At 37.3% G+C, this 22,809-nt stretch overlaps 1 pseudogene; it reads right to left on the reverse strand.

The window, feature by feature from the left end:
* Positions 1–9,374: 9,374 nt before the first annotated feature.
* LOC102867121 lies at positions 9,375–9,785 on the reverse strand (annotated as a pseudogene).
* Between the last annotated feature and the right edge of the window lie 13,024 nt (positions 9,786–22,809).

The raw sequence follows: 22,809 nt of genomic DNA on the forward strand, positions 1-22,809 counted from the left end.
GGGGAGAAGGGTGCAACAAAGAATGAATGGAATTCCAAAATCTCTGTAGATGTTCATTGAAATAAAAAATAAACAACCTAAATTTTAAAAAATAAATGCAATTGATTCATAGTCCTTCTTTCTGTCTTTTAAAAAAAAAAACAAACAACACAAAATCTGCTAAAATCTTCACCTTTCACTTTATTTTTTCCTTCCTCTTGCTCATATTAATATATATTTGCAAAAGTTTCATCCTTGTGCAATATATTCTTTGAGTCCAGAAAGGAAATATTACTAACCAATTGAACAAGAGTGGAGATAAGAGACTAGGTGTATCTAACTAGTAAAGGTTTTGGGCTTGAGTAAAGTAAAGGAAGAATTTTTTGACTGTACTCAACTCCTGTTTCTCCTGGTCATTGCTTAGCACTTTCTATCTTGTGCATGAGCTTCTCAGGGTTATTTATAAAACAATAAAAAAAACTTATCAGTTGCAATTCATTTCTGAGACACTTACTTGTATTTTCCTGACTCTTCAGGTATGAATGACTTATGTACAAGAAAGAAGAGCCAAAAAAAAAAGCTTTGTTTTTCTTAATTGTGTGTTATAATTGGTGAACAATAAATAATTTGTCACTCATGCCCTTGATGACTAAAAAGTCCAAGTAAAGGCCTTTTGTGTTTCATGGGTATGTACTAGTGTTAGCAAATCAATCAATATTTAGCCATCAGGACATATAGAGCAAAATTTGTGTATTTCTATTTTATTTCATTTGTAACTTAATAACAGTTTAGCATTGAAGTTCTACTACAGAAACAAAGTCATGGCAACTTGTAAAATAAAATTTAAACATCTGCATTATAAAATATCTGATATGTTTCTTTTGGAATATGTAGACAAGAAAATGAAGTAGTTACTGCACTCAAATGGTTCAGGTGATAAACAGAAAAGGGGAGGGGTATAGGCAACTAATAGAGAGTTGATAAGACATTAAAAGAAACCAGTATATAAAGAATAATAGACTAGAAAAATAGACAAAATGTATTCCAAGGCAAGGCAATAAAATAAATTCTTTCAATGAGAAAGACTTAATGAACAAATATCTTTTGATTAAATTTTTGAAAAATGGTACAATTTTCACAATAAATTATAGAAAATTATATTGCAGAAAGAAAATATGTGCAGAAACAAGGAGTAAAATAAGCATATCCAAAATTCTTTGAACAGAGAGTAGTCAGAACACAGGTGGAAAATATATATTTAGACAGATGGTGGAGACTTTTAATACTTTGATGAGGAATTTAGATATTGTTCTAAAGTCAATGAACAGCTTTAGAAAAACAAAATGTTGGGATTAAATTTTGAATTTAGTGAAATAACTGGGATAGGAGTGTGAAAGATGGTTTAGAGGAAGTAGGAACTGGAAGCAATGGTGAATAATAAGTAGACATCAATATCAAAAAGAAAAGCACAAATTAGTGCAGAAGTAATAAATAAGAAAATGACCTGAAAAATATTGTGCAATTCAAATCAATAGGGGGAGATAGAGTAAGGTTCAATAACAGCAGTTAAAAAATAGGGAATGGTCATAAAGAGGATGACCGAGAAAGAAAGGGACTAGATGTCAAACTATTGTGGTTAAATGGAATAAAATTGAATGGCTTACAAGAAGGCTCAGGTGGAAGCAACTGATCATTAAATATCAGTCAATATGATTCCAAGACACACTCCAAATCAATGGCTGGTGAATCACTGGTATTCACTGCATAGATTTTAAAGATGGTTAATAATTCACAGCATTATTTGGAGGCCTATCTTTATTTTTTTAATGTCAATTTTATTTGAAAAATATCTTTAAAGAGATAAATGAAAATCAGAGAAAGTGCATGAGAAATCTTTTTATATGAACTTAGGTATTTGGAACTTACTTAAATAATTGAAGTGTTAATCAGACTGAGCTTTGTAGTGAAAAAGCTTAGAGGAGGACTTGGCTTGGAAATTATGTCAGGAAACCAGAGGGTTGGCAGTTAGTCTTCCATATGTATTCAGGAGTTTTTTTTACATTTCAGGTGTGAGTCATCTCATGTGTAAAATAAGAAAAGGAGAATCATCAGAAGAAGCCAAAAATTTCCTATTTTGTTACCTACCAAAAAAAATACAGAGTTGGTTTTTTGTTTTGCTTTGTTTTGTTTTTCATTCAGGGAAAATGACCAAATTTAGAAGTATGCCTGCTATTGGAGCAAAGTATTGAAGGCCATATGGAGAACTACCAGGAAGATTTAAGGATTGGGGCCTTTAGACAGAGGTTACAGCCTGTGCAAATGCAGTAAGGTGTTTATAATTACATTACAATCACACTATTAGCTGCTAGGGCACTTCTGTGGCCTCTTCCCTGGTTATTAAAATCCTGCAATTAGAGTTCACTCTTGCAGACTATGATGTTGAGAGAAGAGTAAATGTAGCCGAAGCACCCACAGCTGCAGGGAATTATAGTTTTAACTGGAGTGAAAATGTGGTATTCATCAGAAAACATTTCAGGTATGATCTGAAGGAATAAAGAAAAGGGCAATGTGTATAATTCAGTATTTACATCCCCATAGTCACTGATCACAATAGGCATTGGAAATGGTGGAATTTCTCTTGTAGACAGAGTATTTTACAGTAAGCAGTGACCACTAAACTCCATGTTTCTAAAGCATGCCTCCACAAGTCTAGAAATTGAGAATTAAAAGCCTGAATTTTTTTAGGTCATTAATGCTCACCATGTTAGTATCTCAGTGACTCTTGCAGAAACTTATGCTTTTAGTTGGATGGCCCTTTTGTAGAGTCCTTCCTCAAGCAGTGCCCTAGAGATTCAGACTCCTTTTTTTTTTAATGCCTCCACTATCCCTCAGGGCCAGCTTAAAATTCTGTGTTAGATAATGCACATTCAGCATTTTCCATATGTAGAATGAGGGTAGAGAAAAAGAGAATAATGAACAACCAAGTGGCTTATTAGCAACCCAGTGTAGAAGGGACATCAATCACTTTTGCCCACAGTTCATTTGCTAGAACTCATCTCATACTTTTAAATAGATGCAAAAGGATTGGAAAATACAGTCTTCTTTTAAAAAAATGCATTAATTTTTGGTGTGATTTTAGTTTACAAACCAAACTGGTTTTCCATTTAATTATTAATACACATTTTGTTACTATCATTTCAATACCCACAATGTAATTGTGTTTCCCCCACTTCCTCTCTGTAATTCTGATTTTCATTAATCCTTATCTATTTCTCTGTATTCACTGTCTTTTGTTACATTAGGGTGATCATGCCTTATTGTATATTGCCTTTTCTTCATTCACTGTAATAAGTTTCTATTATCTATTTACCAATTTTTACTCTTCTCTCCCTCTCTTCACCATACCTAGACACCATTCAAGAAGGATTCTATGTGCAAACATTTCCTTAGGGGTTTGTTTGTTTGTTTGTTTTTTTATAATAGTGGTCTTTTTCATTATTTCTCCTTTTGTGACTGATTTATTTATATAAAGTTTTCATATGTAAAAATTACTCAGTGATCTTGAGTCAGTTCCAATTCATAGTGACTGTCTATTGAATTTACAAAAGCTCTAAATCTTTCAAAAAAGAAATTGCTCATTTTTCTACCAGGGAGTAGCTGATACATTTGAGTCATTGACTTTTTAGTTAACAATAACACACTATGTCAAAGAGATACTGTGGTTTGCATTCAATTTAATTATGTTCAAAGAAGGCATAAAACATTCCCAATTAGAAAGGAAAATTCCAGTTAAATACCTACAGTAATTGTTACGTGGGCTTAGGGTCACGTTATGTTCACATAAAAAGTGAACGAGTCCTTATTCACCTGCAGATTCTTCAACTTCTAATAGTTACATAATACAAGAACAACATAGGTATCATTTAAGATACTATTGTCTTAACTTCATCACTTTCGTATGTTTTCAGAGGTTTGCTATTTAAGATGTAGATGGGCAATTCTGATTCCTAGTCTGTCTTAATCTGGGAGCTCTGCTTAAGCCTGTCAATCATGGGTGACCCTTGTGGCATTTGACACACTGATGACATAGCTTTCAGCATCAAAGCAGCTCACAAGTTACTTCAGTACAACAAACTGACAGACAAGAGCTATACTAATTATAACAATGAATTTCCCATATACAACACAGACAATTTAGAGTTATACCTCTAATAGCAAATGAGATATAGGAATATCATGATACCAGATCCAGGTGAAGCCTTCATAGATGTGGCAAGATGTTGAAACATTCCAGCTGAGACTTATGGCTGCTACACTAGTGTAATGCCCCAGATATAAAGACTAAGGTCATAGAAGTCTCAGTTGAATTCTGGCTGCTATTGCTTCACAAAATGCCCAAAGGACTGTTGATAAAAAGGGCCCATCTTCTGTGTCCCAACTGATTTAAATAAGAAGCCTCCAGCCACCAAAGGATTATTGCTCAAAAAGACCCACTTTCTAGGTTCCAACTGCTTTAAGTAAGAAATCCCCAAAGATCAAAGGACTGTTTATCAAAAAGGCTCACCTTCTAAGTCCTTATTGCTTTACAGTAAGAGGCCCCTAGCCACCAAATGTCTGTTAATCAAAAAGGCCAACCTTACTGGTCCTAACTCATCTAAATAAGATGGTAGAACTGAAAAACAGAAGAACTGTATTGTATTAATAATTAAATATGCAATTTCAAGTTCTATCTTGAAGTACAATGTTGTGAATGATAGGATTTTAGCCATACATATACAATGAATACCTGTTAATACAACTATACAAATATATATAACTGTTCCTACAGTTAAACCTAAAGAGGAGGAAATTGAAATGTTTTACCAAATCTTTCACTCCAAATTTGACCAGACATGTAATCAAGATGATAATGATAGTTGGTGACTGGAATGTAAAAGTTAGAACTGAAGGAGTAGAAAGTATATACTTAGTGAAAGAAATGAGACTAGAAAGAGAATCATAAAATTTGTATGCTTAATAATTAATTCATTGTAAATACATTTTCAAAAAAAATGCAAACAGCAACTCTACACAATAACCTCACTGTTGACTACATTTGTAGGAGGAATCACTGGAGAAGCTCAGTATCAGCAGTCAAAATAAGGATAAGGCAGATTGGAACAGACCATCAATTACTCATGTGAAAGTTCAAATTGAGGCTGAAGTAAATGAAAACAAATCTACAAGAAGAAAAATGTGATCCTGAATCTATTCCATCTGAACTTTAAAATAATCTTAAAAATAGGTTTGAAGCACTGAACACCAATGATTAAGACTAAATGAGTTGTGAGATGTCATCAATGATATCATTCATGAAAATAGCAAAAGGCCATTAAAAGGCAGAGGAGAAAGGAGGGAAAAAATGGATGTCAGCAGACACGGAAAATTGCACTTGAGTATCAAGGTGCCAAAACAAAGGTAAAAGATGCCTAAATAAAAGAGCTGAAGAGAAGATTTTAAAGGGCACCTTGAGAATACAAAGCAAAGAATTATAATGCAATGTGCAGAGTGCATGAACTGGAAAATAAGGAGGAAAGATCTTGCTCTGTATTTTTCAAGCTTTGACAACTGAAAAACAAATTTAAGCCTTGAGTCACAATATTGAAGGATGATATGGGCAATATATTGCATCATCCAGGAAGCATCAAGGGAAGATGGAAAGAATATTCTGTACCAAAAATAATTGACTGACACTGAAAAATTTCAGGAAGTATCACATGGACACAGATTATCTCCAATCCTGGTGCCACACTCTTCTTCACCGAGTCCAGCTTCTTGGATAATTTGCCCAGCATATAGACTGAACAGGTATAGAGACAGAATACATCCCTGGCACACTCTTCCCAATTCCAAGCCATGCAGTGTTCTGCTCTGTTTGCACAATAGCCTCCTGCTCCAGGTATAGGTTCCTTATGAGCACAATCAAGTGCTCTGGGATTCCCATTCTTCTCAATATCAGCCACAACTTGCCATGATTCACACAGTCAAATGCCTTTGCACAGTCAATAAAACACAAAGAAACATTCTTCTAGTATTCTTTACTTTCAGCCAGGATCCATCTGACATCAGCAATGATATCCCTGGTGCCACGGCCTCCTTTAAATCCTACTTGAACTTCTGGAAATTATCTATGTGTTGTTTTCACCATTTCTGAATTATCTTGAGCAGTATTTTGCTAGCATGTGATATCAATGATACTGTTTGATAATTTCCACATTCAGTTGGATCACCCTTCTTTGGAATAGGAACAAATACAGACCTTTTCCAATCCATTTGCCAGACAGCAGTCCTCCAAATTTCCTGGCATAGATTGGTGAGTGCATTCAAGGCTGCATCTGTTAACTGAAATAAGTCAATTGGTAACCCATCAATTCCTGGGGCCTTAATTTTTTTCCCAATGCCTTCAATGCAGCTTCCACTTTCTGTTTCATTACCATTGGCTCCTGTTCATATGGTACTTCCTGAAATTTTTCAGTGTCAATCAATTCCTTCTGGTACAGTGACTGTGTAGTCCCTCCATCTTCTTTTGATGTTTTCAGAGTCGTTTAATACATTACCCATAACATCTTTCAACGTTGCAACATGAGGCCTAAATTTGTTTTTCAATTTTTTTAGCTTGAGAAGTGCAAAGCAAATTCTTCCCTTTTTTTCCAAATGAAAATTGATTTTATTTTTTTCGCTTTTGTATTTTTTGCAACAAAAATCCCCATCCAGAGTCTGACTGTAGCTGAACTGTTCAGACTGAGGAATGGAGCAGGCCGTGGGCGCACCCCTGGTCCCTCCTGGGCGAGTGACCCCACCCCAGGGAACAAGGTTCAGTTGGCCAGCTTGCTGGCCACCAGCACTTAGTCATAAAGGTCATCATCATTGTCTTCTGTGTATACACTGCTGCCTGTGCCACCTCCACTGCCCTGACTGGGGCCAGCTCCGCCCTGGTTCCCTGAAGGGAATCTGAAGCTGCCAAAGCCACGACTCTGCTGAAGGGTCTGGGCAAACATCTCATACTTTCGGATATCATTGTCACTGACAGAATGACGGGAGAAACGCATGGCTTCCTCAAAGTAATTCTTCCCTTTTTATTCTCCAATTCTAGTTCTCTGCACATTCTGTTATAATACTTTGTTTGCTTTGTCCTCCCGAGCTGCCCTTTGAAACCAGCTATTCAGCTATTTTACTCTGACATGTTTTCCTTTAGATTTGGCTTCTTGATGTTCCAGTACAATCTTTAGAGTCTTTTCTGACATCCATTTCATTTTTTTCTTTTTCCTCTGTTTTTGTAATAACCTTTTGATTTATTTATGGATGATATCATCCCACAACTCATCTGCTCTTCTATCATTGATATTTAGTGCCTCAAAACCTATTCTTATGATGATCATGAAATTCCAGTAGAATTAATTCAAGATCATATCCTGGTTCCTATGAACGTAATTTAATTTTCTCTGGCCTCAATTTGAACTTGCATATGAGTAAATGATGATCTGACCCACAGTCTGTCCCTGGCCTAGTTTTGACTGCTGTTATTGAGCTTCTTCAACGATTTCTTCCACAAATGTAGTCAGGCTGATTTCTATGAAGCCCATTGGGTGAAATCCACATGTAAAGTCATCTGGGTCATTTAGAAAAAAATATTTGCAATGAATAAACCGTTATAAATACAAAATTCAATCATCCTTGCTTGCTGAAAGGATTTGAAACACTTGTTGCAGAAATTCAAGAAATGCAGCCTTCATTATGGCTTGCATCTTAATATCAAGAAAACAAAGATTCTTACCACTGGACCAATAGACTGTGTCACGATGTATTGAGAGGAGATTGAAACTGTCAACAGCTTCATCTTGTTTGGACCCAAAATAAAACCCTTGGTACTAGCAGTCAGGAAATAAATAGACACATTGCACTGGGAAAATCTGCAGTTAGGGGCCTCTCCAAAGTATTGAGTAGTGATGTCAGTTTGAGGACTAAGGTGAGCCTGATTCAGGCCATGGTCTTTCAATTACTAGCTATGCATCTGAGACATAGACAGTGAATAAAGATGACAGAAAACGAATTGATGCCTTTGAGCTGTGGTGTTGGAGAAGAGCACTGAACATTCCATGGACAACCAAGAAAACAAAAAGATATATCTTGGAAACGGTGCAGCCAGAGTACTCTTTGGAGGCAAGAATGATGATGCCTTGTCAAAAATACTTGGCCATATTGCTAGGAGGTGCTATTCCTTAGAGAGGAATATGATGTTGGGAATGGTGGAGAGTTGGCAAAGGGGGGGAAGACCCTCAACCCAGTGGATTGACAAGGTGAATGTTCTAATGGGCTCTTGTGTGTCAAGAAATGTGAGGATGGTGCAGGTCAGGACTGGTTTCAGATCTTTTGTTCATAGTGTCTCTAGAGTAGTACTTGACTTGATGGTACCTAACAACAACAACAGTCATATGGACAAGAGCCAAAGTAATGAAGGAATACGTTGAAGCTGCATTGAAGGCATTAACAAAAAAAAAAAATAAGGACCCAGGAATTAATGGAATACCAACTGACATGTTTCAACTAACAGATGCAGTCCTGGATGTGCTCACCAATAAATGCTAGAAAATTTGAAAGAAAGCTGTTGGGCTGACTGACTGGAATAGATCCATATCTTTTCCTATTTCCATAAAACACAGTTCAATGGAATGTGGAAACTATCAAACAATATCATGAATATTGCACACCATCTAAATACTGCTGACGATCAATAAAAAAATAGCTAGAACAAAGCACAGAGAATTGCCAAAAGTTCAAGCAGAATTTAGAAGAAGCCATGGCACTAGGAATATCATTGTTGAAGTCTGATAGATCAGGGCTGAAAGAAAAGAATACCTAAAAGATGACTATTTAGTTGATTGTGTGGACCATAAGAAGTTGTGGCTAACACTGAGAAGAATGAGCAATCTAGAACACTTAATTGTACTCATGCAAAACCTATACCTAGAACAAGAGGTTGTTGTACAAACAGAGCAAGGGAGCACTGTTACTGTTCCATGCCACTGAGTCATCAGCGACTCATAGCAACCCTATGTACAACTGCTCTGAAGCCTGCCCTATCCTTAGCCAGTCTCACTGATTCCAATACTCCCATTTCCCCAGTTACTGTATCAATCCATCTCATCTGGGGTCTTCCTCTCCTGCGCTGTCCCTCCACACTTCTGAACATGATGTCCTTCTTTTTTTTTTTTTTCCAAGTCTCACAACAATAGTTTTAACTTTATTTTATATTTTCCATCACCCAATGCCATGAACCCCACAAATGATTCTTAGACACATGCAGCAGTCAGACACTAGGATTTTGGGGGGTATTTTTAATGACTGAAATTGAAGATTTAAAATCTCAGCTTCTGGAAGAACCACTTGGTTTTGCCTGTCTTGTACCTCTCCTCAAACTTGATCTTGGCTTCCCGCCTTGCCTTGCGTTTAAGAGCAGGGTCTCTGAAGACATCCTTGTTAACAACGGTTTTGTCCAAGGGGGTATCCACAGAGTACCTTGTGGGCATGAGGTGATTGTAGTTATAAACTTTCACAAAGGACTTGATCTTTGACCTCCTGGCAATTTTTTTCTTGCCCATGGCAGCTGTCACTTTTCGGGGATAGCAGTCAATTCCAGCTACCAGAGTGTGGCTGTAGGGGCGGTCGCAGGTGCCATCTTCAATGTTCTTGACGATGACAGCTTTGCGTCCAGAGTAACGTCCGGCCAGGACCAGCACCAGCTTCTCTGGTTTCATGAACTTGCCCATTTCGACAGCTGCCAGCCAGACCGACAACAAAAAGCATAATGTCCTTCTTAAAGGACTGATCCCTCCTGGCCGCAAGCCCAAAGCATGTGAGATGGAGCTTCAATATTCTCACTTCCAAGTAGAAACTTAGTTTCACTCCTTCCAAGAAAGACTTACTTGTTTTCTTGGAGGTCCATGGTATGTTCAAGACTCTTCTCGAGCATCACAACTCAGTCATCAATTTTTCTTCTGTCATCTTAGTCATTGTCCAGATCTCTGCTGTATTTGCTGTCTTTGCAAAGACGATTGCCTTAATCAGATGCACCTCAGTCTCTAGACGGACATAAATGCTTTCAGTACTCTGAGAGGTCCCTGACAGTAGATTTTCCCAGTGCAATTTGTCTTTTTATTTCCTAACTGCTAGTGCCCAGTGCTGACTGTGGAGCCAAGCAAGCTGTAATTGTTAACAACCACAATCTCTTCTCCATCTATCATGGTGCTGCCAATTTGCCCAGTGGTGAGAATCTTTGTTTTCTTGATGCTGAGCTTCAATTCATATTCAAGATGACAATCCTTGACCTTCCGCAGCAAGTGCTTCAGGTCCTTTTCAGTTTCAGAAAGCAAGGTTGTGTCATCTGCATAATGTAGGTTGTTGATGAGTCTTCCTCCAATCCTGATGTCACAACCCTTCTCATAACGCCCAGCTTCCTGAATGATCTGTTCTGCATATAGACTGAAAAGGTATGGAGATAAGATGCATCCCTGATACATTCCTTTTCTGATTTTGAGCCATGCAGTATTTGCTTGTTCTGTTCTGAGGACAGCTTCCTGGTTCAAGTATAGGCTTTGGATCAACTGTTCTGAGATTTCCATTTTCCCAAGGTTAGCCAAGATTTATTGAGATCCACACAGTCAAATGCCTTTGCATAATCAATAACACAGATAGACATTCCTCTGGTATGCTTTGCTTTATGCCAACTTCCACTTGACATTTGTGATAATGTCTCTAGTGCCATGACCTTTTCTAAACTCAGGTTGCATTTCTGGTACTTCTCTGTACTTACTGTTTCAGTCATTGCAGTATAATCTTCAGCAGGATTTTGCTTGTGTGTGATATTAGTTATATTGTTTGATAATTTCTACATGCTGTTGGGTCATCTTTTTTTTTAAATGGGAATAAATATGAATCTCTTCCAGTCAATTTGCCAGGTAGTTGTCCTCCAGATTTCTTGGAACAACCTGCTGAACTAAAGAACAGATTCAAGTAGTGAGTTGCAATACTTAAGGATGATATAGACAGAATATTCAATGATTTAAGAAGCATTTAAAGAAGATGGAAGGAGTATACAGAGTCACTGTACTAAAAAGAATTGGTTGACACATTTGAATTTCATGAAACAAAATATGATCAAGAAACAATGGTGATGAAGCTGGAAGTGGAGACTGCTCTGAAGGACTTAGCAAAAAATATAAGGCCCCAAGAGCGGACATATTTCAACAAACATATGCTGTCCTGAATGTGCTTACCAGGTTGTGCCAAGAGAACTCTACATGTTTTATAATTATGAAAGGAGTGTGTCAGGATTGCATCCTTTCTCCATTCTTACTCAATCTGTATGCTGAGCAAGTTATGCGAGAAGCTGGACTCTATGAAGAAGAATGTGCCATCAGGATTGGAAGAGAACTCATCTATAATCTGCCTTATGCAGATGACACAACCTTGCTTGCTGAAAACTAGGATGACTTGAAGTGTTTGTTGTAGAGATCAAAGAATACAACCTTCAATATAGATTGAATCTCAACATCAAGAAAACAAAAATTTTTACCACTGGATCAAGAGGCAACAACATGAGAGATGGAGAAAAGATTGAAATTGGCAATGATTTAATTTTCCTTGTATCCACAATCAATACTATTTGACGAAGCAGTCAAGAAATCAGGAGAATTAAAGAAAAGTCTGAAGTCAGAGACTTCTACAAATTATTGAGGAGCAATGATGTAATTTTGAGGACTAAGGTATGTCTGATTCAGGCTAAGGTCTTTCTTATCAGTTACTATGCATTTTAGAGGTAGACGATGAATAAGGATGACGGGAGAAGAACTAATGCCTTTGAGCTATGATTTTGGAGAAGAGAGAACATGTCATAGATTGCCAAAATAACAAACAAATATGTCTTTCTGAATGTGAAGGCTGAGTGCTTTTGGAGGCAAAGATTATAAAGCTTAGTCTCACATACTTTGGGCATGTTGCTAGGAGATTCTCTTCTTTGAAGAGGGACATCATGCTTGGAAAGGCAGAGAGTTGGCGAAAGAGAAGAAAACCTTCAACCAGATGGATTAACACAATGAATGATTGCTGGAATAGGCTCTACTGTATCAGAAAATGTGAGGATGGTATAACATAGGGCAGAGTTCAGATCAGCTGTTCATAGCATCGCTATGAGTCATACTCAAATAGATGGCACTCAGCAAAATAACAACTACTTCATCACTAGCTAGATATATAACTTTTGCTATATCCCATAATTACTCCAGACTTATTTCTCAACCTAAAAAATCCCCTAAAACTACTGTTTCTAGACTTTGTAATCCCAGTTTATACAAATACATTTGATAGATCTAAAAGCAAAAGTAGCACAATTGCAATATGACCTACTAATTAGGAATCTGCTTCACTTTTTTTCCCCTTTTTCAGACATCTGATTTTTCTCTGATTTCCCTATTAGCACATAAGAGTAGTTGTTTACTAGAATATTCTGACAGGAAGCTTTATGGTAATTTGTATGTCTGTATGTCCATAATACACATTAGAGGCAAGGATGGTGAGACTTCTCACATACTTTGGGCAGTTATCAGGATGGGTCAGTCTTTTGAAAAACACATCATGCTTGGTAAAGTTATTGGTGGTGGGAAAAGATATGGATTTTGACACAGTGATTGCAAAAGTGAATGCAAACAAAGCAGAGATTGTGAGGATGGTACAGGATCCAATAATATTTTATTCTATTGTGCATGAAGTCACTATGGGCTGGGACAGACTCAACCATACCTAATAAGGTACTTCCTTTTAGAATCCTAGGCTTATGCAAATAATTAAGCTATCAACTACTAACTGAAAGATTTGTGGTTCAAACCTACCCAAAGGCTCCTTGGAAGACAGGACTGTCAGTCTCCTTTAAAAAGGCCACAGCCAAAAACAAAAAAAGACACAGCCTTAAAAATAATATGGGACTGCTCTACTCTGGACATGCTATGAGTTGAAATCAATTTCATGACTACATATTTCCTTTGTTTACCTTGTGAGAACAAATTTTTTCTCCACAAAAGCATATATAGGTCATCAAAAAGGTCAAAGTCATAACTGACTCCACACATAGCTGACTCTCCAGTAGGTTCTCAAGAGACCGAAAATCACATGGCAGGATATTGTCAATATTTGTTCCATGGAACCACTCACGGATTTGAACCATCAGAGGTGAGTTAGCAATGCAACTCCTTACAGACTAAGTCGTCAGGGCTCCCTAGATAGTTCTTACATCTGTTCATTTGAGATATGTTGGACATAATAAATAATTTTTTTTAAAAAAGAGATAAGATTATTTGGTTCAACAATCCCTACCTGAATTTGTAGGGAGCTCTAATGGACTAGCGGCAAGAGCTGTGTTGCAACCCTGAAGGCATGAGGTTCAAGGCCACCAGCCACTCAGCGGGAGAATGATGTTGCAGTCTCCTCCCATGCAATTAACTGCCTCTGAAAATCTGCTGGAGGGTCAGCTATGTGTCAGTTCTGACTCTACAGTATACAACAACAATAACAACAGGTGAATTAATAAGGAGTCCTGGTGATGTCATGCCTAATACTGAGCTCCAACCGAAAGAAGAGAAGCAGTCTCCTCCCATAAAGATTTACAACATTGGAAACTCAATTGGTGGGTTGCAATGGGTCAGATTTAACTCTATAGCAATGGGTTTGGCTGGGTTTTTTTGTTTGTTTTAGTTGAATTAGTAGTTATTTTAAGATAAAAATGTACATTTTTATGACAATAGTCCAGAATAAGAGGTGCATAGCAAAATGGACTGGGGCATGGGGGAAGGGAGGAAACTGCAACAATGAAAGCATAGAAATCCAAATTTTCTATAAACTTTCATTAAAGTACTAATTTAAAAAATCACAGCCATTGGGGGAAAAATACCTTTTATGCACCGGTAATGAATATAATTTGATCTAAAAGCAGAATAACAATGAACACGATATTCTAATTCCTAAAATATCTTCACCTTATATTTTGTGATACTTTTAGGCAAATATTTTCATGAAGTAAGATAGCACAGCATCATATTAGTTTATTCCAAATACATATAAGAGAAATTGAGGAAACCTTTGAATAGGTTCTGGTGTCTGAAGTCGAAAGGAAAACTGACATTTTGAGGAGGAGCTTCATTTTCATTTTAATACCATGATGTTTTCACCTGATTGTAAGACTTCAAAAAGATGGAAAATATGAGGTATGAGGTAAATAGAAGTTTCACAGTAACAAAAGACTGTCAAGTCTGAACCAACTCACTCTAGTGGGTTTTCAGAGACATTGAGTTAGAAGAGACTGCCTATTATTCCACAGAGTAGCTGGTAGATTTGAACTACTTGCCTTTGGTTTGGCAGGACAACTCCCTACCACTAAGACACCAGAATTCCCTCCAGACATAATAATGAAGGATAAACATACTAAATTTAGCAATATCACTGATGTTGTCATCAAGTCAGTTAAGTTTAAAATACAATTATGAAACATGAATTATCACTTAGCAATTTACCCTAAAACATCATAACCAATTGTAGCTATTCCAAAGAATTGTGTGGGTGGTATATTCTTCTGAGGATGAAGAGAGAATTTCTCAATACATCCTAGTTTTAAATCTTATTCCACAATTATTTAGTGAACATATGCTAAGTGCATACATCTACACAAATATACTAGATAAATAAATACACTGAACGAAATGTGCAAGAAGCAGAATATTGCCAAATTAGTATGATAATAAATACAGAATGTGTCTTTTCAAGAAGCATGTTCAAATACACCTATAAAATTATAGGTAAATATGTTTTTACAAAGCAGTGCAAGATAATTTCAAAGAGAGATTATTGCACCTTGAAGGAGTTGTGAAGCTTCATGAACATTGGACCATGGTTGGAATTTTGTCATTTCAACACGGCAGCCAAGCCAATGACAGATGTTGTTGCTGTTGTTATGTGCTGTTCAGTCAGCTATAATTCATAGCGACCCTACAAACAATAGCCCTGAACCCTACCCTATCCTGAGCCAATCTCACTGCCTCTGACACAGTTTCCCTCATTACCACAGTCACAGTGTCAATCCGTCTCATCCAAATTCTTCCTCTCCTATGCTGACCCTCCACTATTCCAAGCATGATGTCCTCCTTCAAGGACTGTCACCTCCTAGGAAGAGGCCCAAAATATGTCAGAGAGACCTTCAAATTCTTGCCTTTAAGGAACAACTTGGTTTCACTCTCTCCAGGACAGACATGTTTGTTCTTTTGGCAGTCTATGATATGTTCGACATTTTTCTCCAATACCACTACTTAAAGGCATCAATTCTTGTTATTTTTAGTCACTGTCCAGCTCTAATTTGCATAGAAGCAATTAAGACTACAGCTTGTATCAGGCACACCGTAGTCTCTAGACTGACATCATTGATTTTTAGCACTATGGAGAGATCCTTGTGGAAACTACAGAACAATATCATTGATTTCACATGCAAGCAAGATTCTACTGAAGATTATCCAAAAACGACTGGAACAGTACATCAGCAGAGAACTGCCAGAAGTCCAGGCTGGGTTTAGAGGGGTCCGTGGTACTAGAGATATTGTAGCTGATGTTAGATGGACCTTAGCTGAAAGCAGAGAATACCAGAAGAATGTCTATCTGTGTTTCATTGATTATGCAAAGGCATTTGACTGCGGGGATCATAACAAACTGTGGCTGACTCTGAGAAGAATGGGAATCCCAGAATATTTAATCGTGCTAATGCGAAACCTATACTTGGACCAAGAGGCAGTCGTCAGAACAGAGCAAGGCAACATTGCATGGTTCAAAATTGGGAAGGGTATACGTCAGGGATGTGTCCTGTCTCCATACCTTTTCAAACTGTATGCAGAGCAGATTATCCGAGAGGCAGGGCTCTATGAGGAGAGGTGTGGCGTTAGGATTGGTGGACGATCTATCAACAATCTGCGTTATGCAGATGACACAACTTTGCTCGCTGAAACTGAGGAGGACCTCATGTACTTACTGCAGAGGGTCAAGGACTGCAGCCTTCAATATGGACTGAGGCTCAATGTTAAGAAGACAAAAATTCTCACCACTGTACCAATCGGTAGCATCAGGATGGATGGCGAAGAGATTGAGATTGTTCACAGCTTCAGTTTGCTCGGCTCCACGGTCAACACTCTTGGCACCAGTAGCCAGGAAATCAAAAAACGTATTGCGATGGGGAAGTCTGCGGTTAGGGACCTCTCCAAAATACTCAAAAGCAACAGTGTCTCTCTGGAGATTAAGGTCCACCTGATACAGGCCATGGTTTTTGCAATCACTTGTTATGCATCAGAGATTTGGACAACGACTAGGGAGGATAGAAGGAGAACTGACGCCTTTGAGCTGTGGTGCTGGAGAAGAGTATTGAATGGACTGCCAAGAAAACAAACAGATTCATCTTGGAGAGGATTAAACCAGGCTGCTCCTTGGAGGCAAGGATTCTGGGGCTTCGTCTGACATACTTTGGACATGTTGTAAGGAGAGACAGGTCTTTAGTGAGGGACATCATGCTGGGTAGAGTGGAGGGACAGCGCAGGAGGGGAAGACCCTCTATGAGGTGGAATGATTCAGTGACTGGGGTACTCGGGATGGGTTTGTCAGAGGCAATGAGATTGGCACAGGATAGAGCACGGTTTAGGGCAGTTGTACATAGGGTCGCTATGAGTCGCAAATGACTCGACGGCACATAACAACAACAACAACAATGAAGAGATCCTTGAGAGTAGACTGTCTTAAATCTTTTGATTTCTTTTACTTTTCAAAGAGATGAGTGTACTGGGGGTGGGGGTCGGCAAGGAGAAAAGTGCAGCAATGAAAGAATGGAAATCCAAAGTCTCTGTAAATTCTCATTAAAATTAATTTAAAAAATGATTAAAAAAAACCCTTTTGATTTCCTGACTTCTGGTGCTGTATTGTCTGTGGATTCGAACAAGATGAAATTATTAACAACTTCAATCTTTTCTCCTTCTGTCATGTTGCCGTCATTTGGCCTGGTGGTGAAAATCTTTGTCTTCTTGATGTTGAGCTTCAAACCATATTGATCAAGTCCTATGTGAAAGGCAGACCAATCAATATAGAATGGAGCTAGAGAACAGTGTTTGAAAGCCAGAATGAGATTTGCGAAGGTAATTCTGTGGATCACTAAATATTTTTGTCCAGGAAGATAATAAAGATAATGTTTGAAGCAATTAGACAGAAGCAATTCCTACTATGTAGATAAATCTTTAGCTAATAAGACTATACATTGTAGAAACTCAGTTTATTCTATTATTCTATTTTATAGTTCTTGTAGCATTTTAAAAATTTTTACTTGTACTAGTTTATTTCCAAAATTTGAATACATTGTTTTTCAAACCAGATTCTTCCAATTTCCCTCACCGCTCCACCCATCAAATTGTACAACCTCATGACTAATCCCCCTCTCTCCCTGCACATCCTCATCCTTCTGCTTCCGCAACACCCTCCTACCCTTGGATCCTCATACTCATTCTACAACAATGGTTTAATATAATATGTGTCGTTGTAGGACTGTGTTAGTTCACTCAGCATAGTGCTCTCCAGTCCCTCCCAAGTTGGGTAGTGATTTACAAAATCATTGCTCTTGTGTGCTGCTTAGTATTTCATTCGTTTGTGGTTGGACATTTGGGCTATTTCCATGTTCTTGCAATAGAGAATAACGCTGCTACGAACATCGGTGTACAAGTCTCCATTTGAGCCTCAGTTCTCATTTTGTCAGGGTATATTCCAAGCAGTTGAATAGGAGCAGCCTAAACATTTAATTAACAGTAGTATACTATGGTGATTAAGAACCCAGCTCTTAGACAAAAAGAACTGGTGTTTCATTCTGGTTCCACCATTTATTAGTGGAATGATTTTAATCAAGTCATTTAACTTCACTGTAATTCAATTTCCTTGATTACAAAATGGAGATTCAAGATACTTGCCTCCTAAGAACCCTGGTGGTACAGCAGCTAAAGAATGTGATTGTTAGCCACAGCTTTGGTGTTTTGAGCCACCAGCCTCTCTACTGGGGGGAAAAAGTTATAGTCTGCAGTTGAAGTTATTTACAGCTTTGCAAACTCTATGAGCAGGTCTACTATGCCCTACAGAGTTGCTTTGAATGAACATTGACTGAATGGCAGTAGATTTAAGTTGGTTTTCAGGTTATACTGTGGATTGCAATTCAAAACGATTCAGAAAGTTCTTAGAGTTTTACAGTCCTTGGTACATAATCATTCAATAAATGTTCGTTATTATTTTTATTACTACAGTTCTTTCTGCCAAGAGTGTATGTGGCTGTTGGCTTTTGCAAAATAGTTTGAGCCATGCAGTTAAATATTCACTTTTCCAGATGAAAGTCAATGGGTTGTGAGAAGAGACCTTAAGTCTCACACCAATGATGATGATATATATTATAAATAAGTCAAGCTGAAAATATACAGCAGATGTTTTACTAAACTAAGATAAACTCAGAGAATGTAGTCAATTCCCACTTAACTCAGCTCATTTTTATATATTCCTGTATATTCAGTTCAATTCCACATACGTTTTTTAAGAATTCCTGCTGTGAATCCTTCACTATTTATGAAGCACTGGGATATTTATAACAAATATAAAGCTGTGGGCCCAGTTCTCAAGGAGATATTTCCATTTTAGGTATATATAAACAATATCACAGGATAAAAATTCATTCTCTCATAAGAAAATCCTCACGAATCCAAGCTTAAAGACCTATGAATGCCATTATTTCCCCAAATCAGTAATATTTTAAAAATATCAACTGTTTTGTTTTCCTTGCATATAGTTATTGTTGTTAGGGGCTCTCCAGTTGATTCCTACTCATGTGAACTTATGTCAAGAGTGTCATGTCAACTGAATGAATCACAATCTATTCCTGTAATATCTTCCCAATACTTACTCTGATTAAGCCCATTGTTACAGCCACTGCCTCAATCCATTTAGTTGGAGATCATCTTCTTTCTTGCTTACCCTCTACATGAACCATGACTTTCTCCAGATACTGATCCTTAAGTATATGAGATGAAGTCTTGCTATTCTTGCATCTAAGAACATCCCAGCTGGGCCTCTTATAAGAAAGATTTGTTTTCCCTGTATAACCACCTTTGAAAACCTGCTAGAGGGTCAACTACGGGTTGGTTCCAACTTGACGGCATGCAACAACAGCATGAAATGTTCAGTATTCATCAACAACACCATGGCTCAAAAGCATCAATTATTTGCCTGTAAGGTTATGTTAATTTTCAATACTATTGCCATTGTTTCCTTTGGTTAGAACCAATGTCTTCATATCTAAAGGGTATTTGAAGTCTAAAATTCCCTGAACACAAAATACAACTATTTCATTGATTTTGATAAAGGCATTGAGGAAAACATCCTCAGTTTATAAGGAAATGTAAGTACAATTTTTTTAATTATTATAGAAGATAGGACTTTTGTAAAAATATGAGAGCCCTAAAAAAAGTAACAGTAATTGTATTGTCAGGGGTTTTGTTCTCTAGGAATCCTGTATTAGAAACTAATAACTATGAGACTGTGTTATCTTGAATTCTCAATTTAGATTTAGTGAACAAGTTATGAAATCAAATAAAAATGTGGTTTTGATACCTACAAATAGTATACATCTTACCATCTACAACAAAAAAAAATTATACATTTATTGTTTTCCTTTCCTGAAGATGAGATTCAATAATCATATATTTTGTTCCCCTTTGCCTTGGTATCATGCTTTGAGTGTTAGTGAAATTAAAGTTTATGTAAGCACACACATACACACACACAATCACACATATAAATCCCTGTAAAACTATTTGGAAGCAGGAGTGGCATCCACTTCCTAAATAACATGCTTTCAGAAACTCTATGAACTTTGATGAATGTCAATAGTTGTAGAGGGGCTTCAGGCCTTTTGTTCATAGGGTCTCAATGAGCTGTGCTCAACTTGAAGGTAATCAACAACAAGACTATTTGAGTTTTTTAAAGTTTTAAACCATAATTTTAACTTCAATTGCTAGTATGTACACACTATTTATTACCCTTTTTTAGAATTTAAGTAATGAGCCTCATCTGTTATTTATCAATCTCCATGCTTACAAAAGTGTTGCTAAAGAGATGGTTAGTTTGTTGATGGGTACTTGAGTTGCTTCCATCTCTTTCCTATTGTGAATAACACAGCAAGAAACATGGATGTGCATACATCTGTTTGAGTAGTGGCTCTGGTTTCTTTAGAGTATTTTTTCAGTAGTGGAGTTGCTGGGTCAAAGGGTATTTCTAGGGGAGCTCTGGTGGCCTAGTGGCAAGAAGCTGCACTACAATCCCAGAGGTACACGGTTCAAATCCACCAGATGCTCTGCCAGAGAAGGAGGAACAATATCCTCCTGTATCAGTCAGATCTGATTTGATGGTACATGCACACAAAATAATAATAATTTAAAAAATAAATAAAAAAAGATATTTTTTTTAAAAAGGGTATTTCTATTTTCAAATTTTCAAGAAAGCACCAGACCACCTTTCATTGTGGTTGCACCATTTTACACTCTCACCAGCAGTGAATAAGGGTTCTATTCTCTCCACAACCTCACCAGCATTTGTTGATTGCTGCTCTGTTGAACTTTGCTCTTGCTGCTGTGGTGAAACGATAATCTCATAGTTGTTTTGATTTGCATCTTTCTGATACCTAGGAATTTTGAACATTTCCTCATGTTTTTGTTTGCTATCTGAATGTCTTCTTTGGTGAAGTGTCTGTTCATATACTGTGCCCATTTTGTGATCGAGTTGTTGACCTTTTTCTTCTTGAAGTGCTGGAGTATACTGTACAAATTTTGAAACTATGATATATTCACACAATGAAATACTATGCCGCACTGAAAAACAATGGGCTCGTGAAACATTACACAACATGGGTGACCCTGAGTACATTATGCTGAGTGAAATATCTCAGTCACAAAAAGATAAATACTGCATAACATTGTTGTAAAGCAGGACTAACATGGAGAGTTGAGGGGAAACTGGAAAAAGAATGGATGATAATAAATACTGCATTGGAACAGATGAAGAAAAGAACTGTTAAAAGAAATATACGATTAGTCATTACATATGTGACAACAGTCCAGAATAAGAGGTACATTGCAAAGTGGACTGGGGGAGGAGAAAGAAGGCAAACGTGCAAAAAAGAATGACTGTTTTGTTTTGTTTTTAAAGTGAACTGGCAGAGGAGGAAGGTAGGGGAGAGAAAAAAATGTGCAACAATGCATAAAGGAAAATCCAACTTTTCTGTGATTTTTTGTTAAAATCACAACTAAAATTTAAAAAATAATATCAAATGTGAGCTGGTGAAAGTGGCTAAGAAACCAGACTTAGATAAATATTTATCTCTTTTTTTGAAGTGCATGATGGTTCTAGGGAAGAAATAAAAAAAAAATAAAATGTTGTTGATGAGATATTAAAGAAAAGTGGATATGGGAAGCATAGGAAATGATTACAATATTGGAAAAGATGCTTTCTGCAGTATTTAAGCTTTATGCAGCTACTCTATATTTATATAAGGGAGCTCTGGTTGCCTAGTGGGCAACGAGTGGCATTGCCAATGTAAAGACAGCTGCCTCAAAGCCACTGGCTGGTTTGAGGGAAAAAGATGGACAATTTCATCCTTTGATGTTGACAAGTCTCTGAAAACCAGTTGGAATGTATGCTATGAGTCAGTTTTGACTGGACAGCAGTAAGAGTTTTTTCGTGGCAGGATATCTAACAACTGAGCCTTTCTGGTGGCTTGGATCCACCTCTGAGGGAGAAAGAGGGACAATTTTCTCCCATGGGATTAGAACCTTGGAAACCCAGTTGAGGAGTCACTCAGCTATGACTCAATTCCATCTCCATGGTATTGAGGAAGTTATGCCTATATACAGACTTTTGAAGTATATTCCCTATTTCATGCCAGCCCATCATCCCTAAGAAATTATTGTACTAAGAATTTTATAATGACAGACACATACATACATTCACTGATGAGAAAGTAACAATAAGGCTAAATGACAAGAAACTCAGTTTCTTTAAAAATATATTTCTAAATCCTTTGTTTTTAAGACAGGTTTGGAAGCAGGAGTGGCATCCACTTCCTAAACCACATGCTTATGGAAACTCTATGAACTTTAAGAAATGATGATAGTTTATAGAAGAAATACATCAGGTCTTTCATTCCTAGAGTCGCTATGAGTTGTGCTTGACTCAACGGCAATCAACAACAACAACAGTGGTATATACTGCGCTAAACCAAAACCAACCTCACTGCCATTGAGTTGATTTTGACTCATGGTGACCCCCCCCTTTTTTTTCCTTTTCTAAATTTGTGAGTCACTTTTTAAAGAATAGAAACCTTAACATGAGCGGATTGCCTTTTTTCCCTGGAAAAGTTGGTAGATTCAAACTACCAACATCTTGGTTGGTAGTCCATCAAAGAATAAACATGTGGTACCACTAGGGCTCATCATAATGTGCTAGCCACTGGAAAACTGAACGTGACCCAAATGGTCCTTTCCCTTTAGAAACTTGGCAGAGGTGATCAAGGTGTATAATGAGTATGTACGACTTTCAAGAAAAGCGGAATGCTAGTCAGAATTAAATAGTCCAAAAAGCTAAGGAGCACATTAAAATTATGTGATTAGGTATTAAGGTCATGACAGAAGTCCAGAACGAAGG

Source organism: Elephantulus edwardii, unplaced genomic scaffold (assembly GCF_000299155.1).
Source record: "Elephantulus edwardii isolate Elephantulus edwardi_28Jun2011 unplaced genomic scaffold, EleEdw1.0 scaffold00040, whole genome shotgun sequence".
NCBI classification, from domain to species: Eukaryota; Metazoa; Chordata; class Mammalia; order Macroscelidea; family Macroscelididae; genus Elephantulus; species Elephantulus edwardii.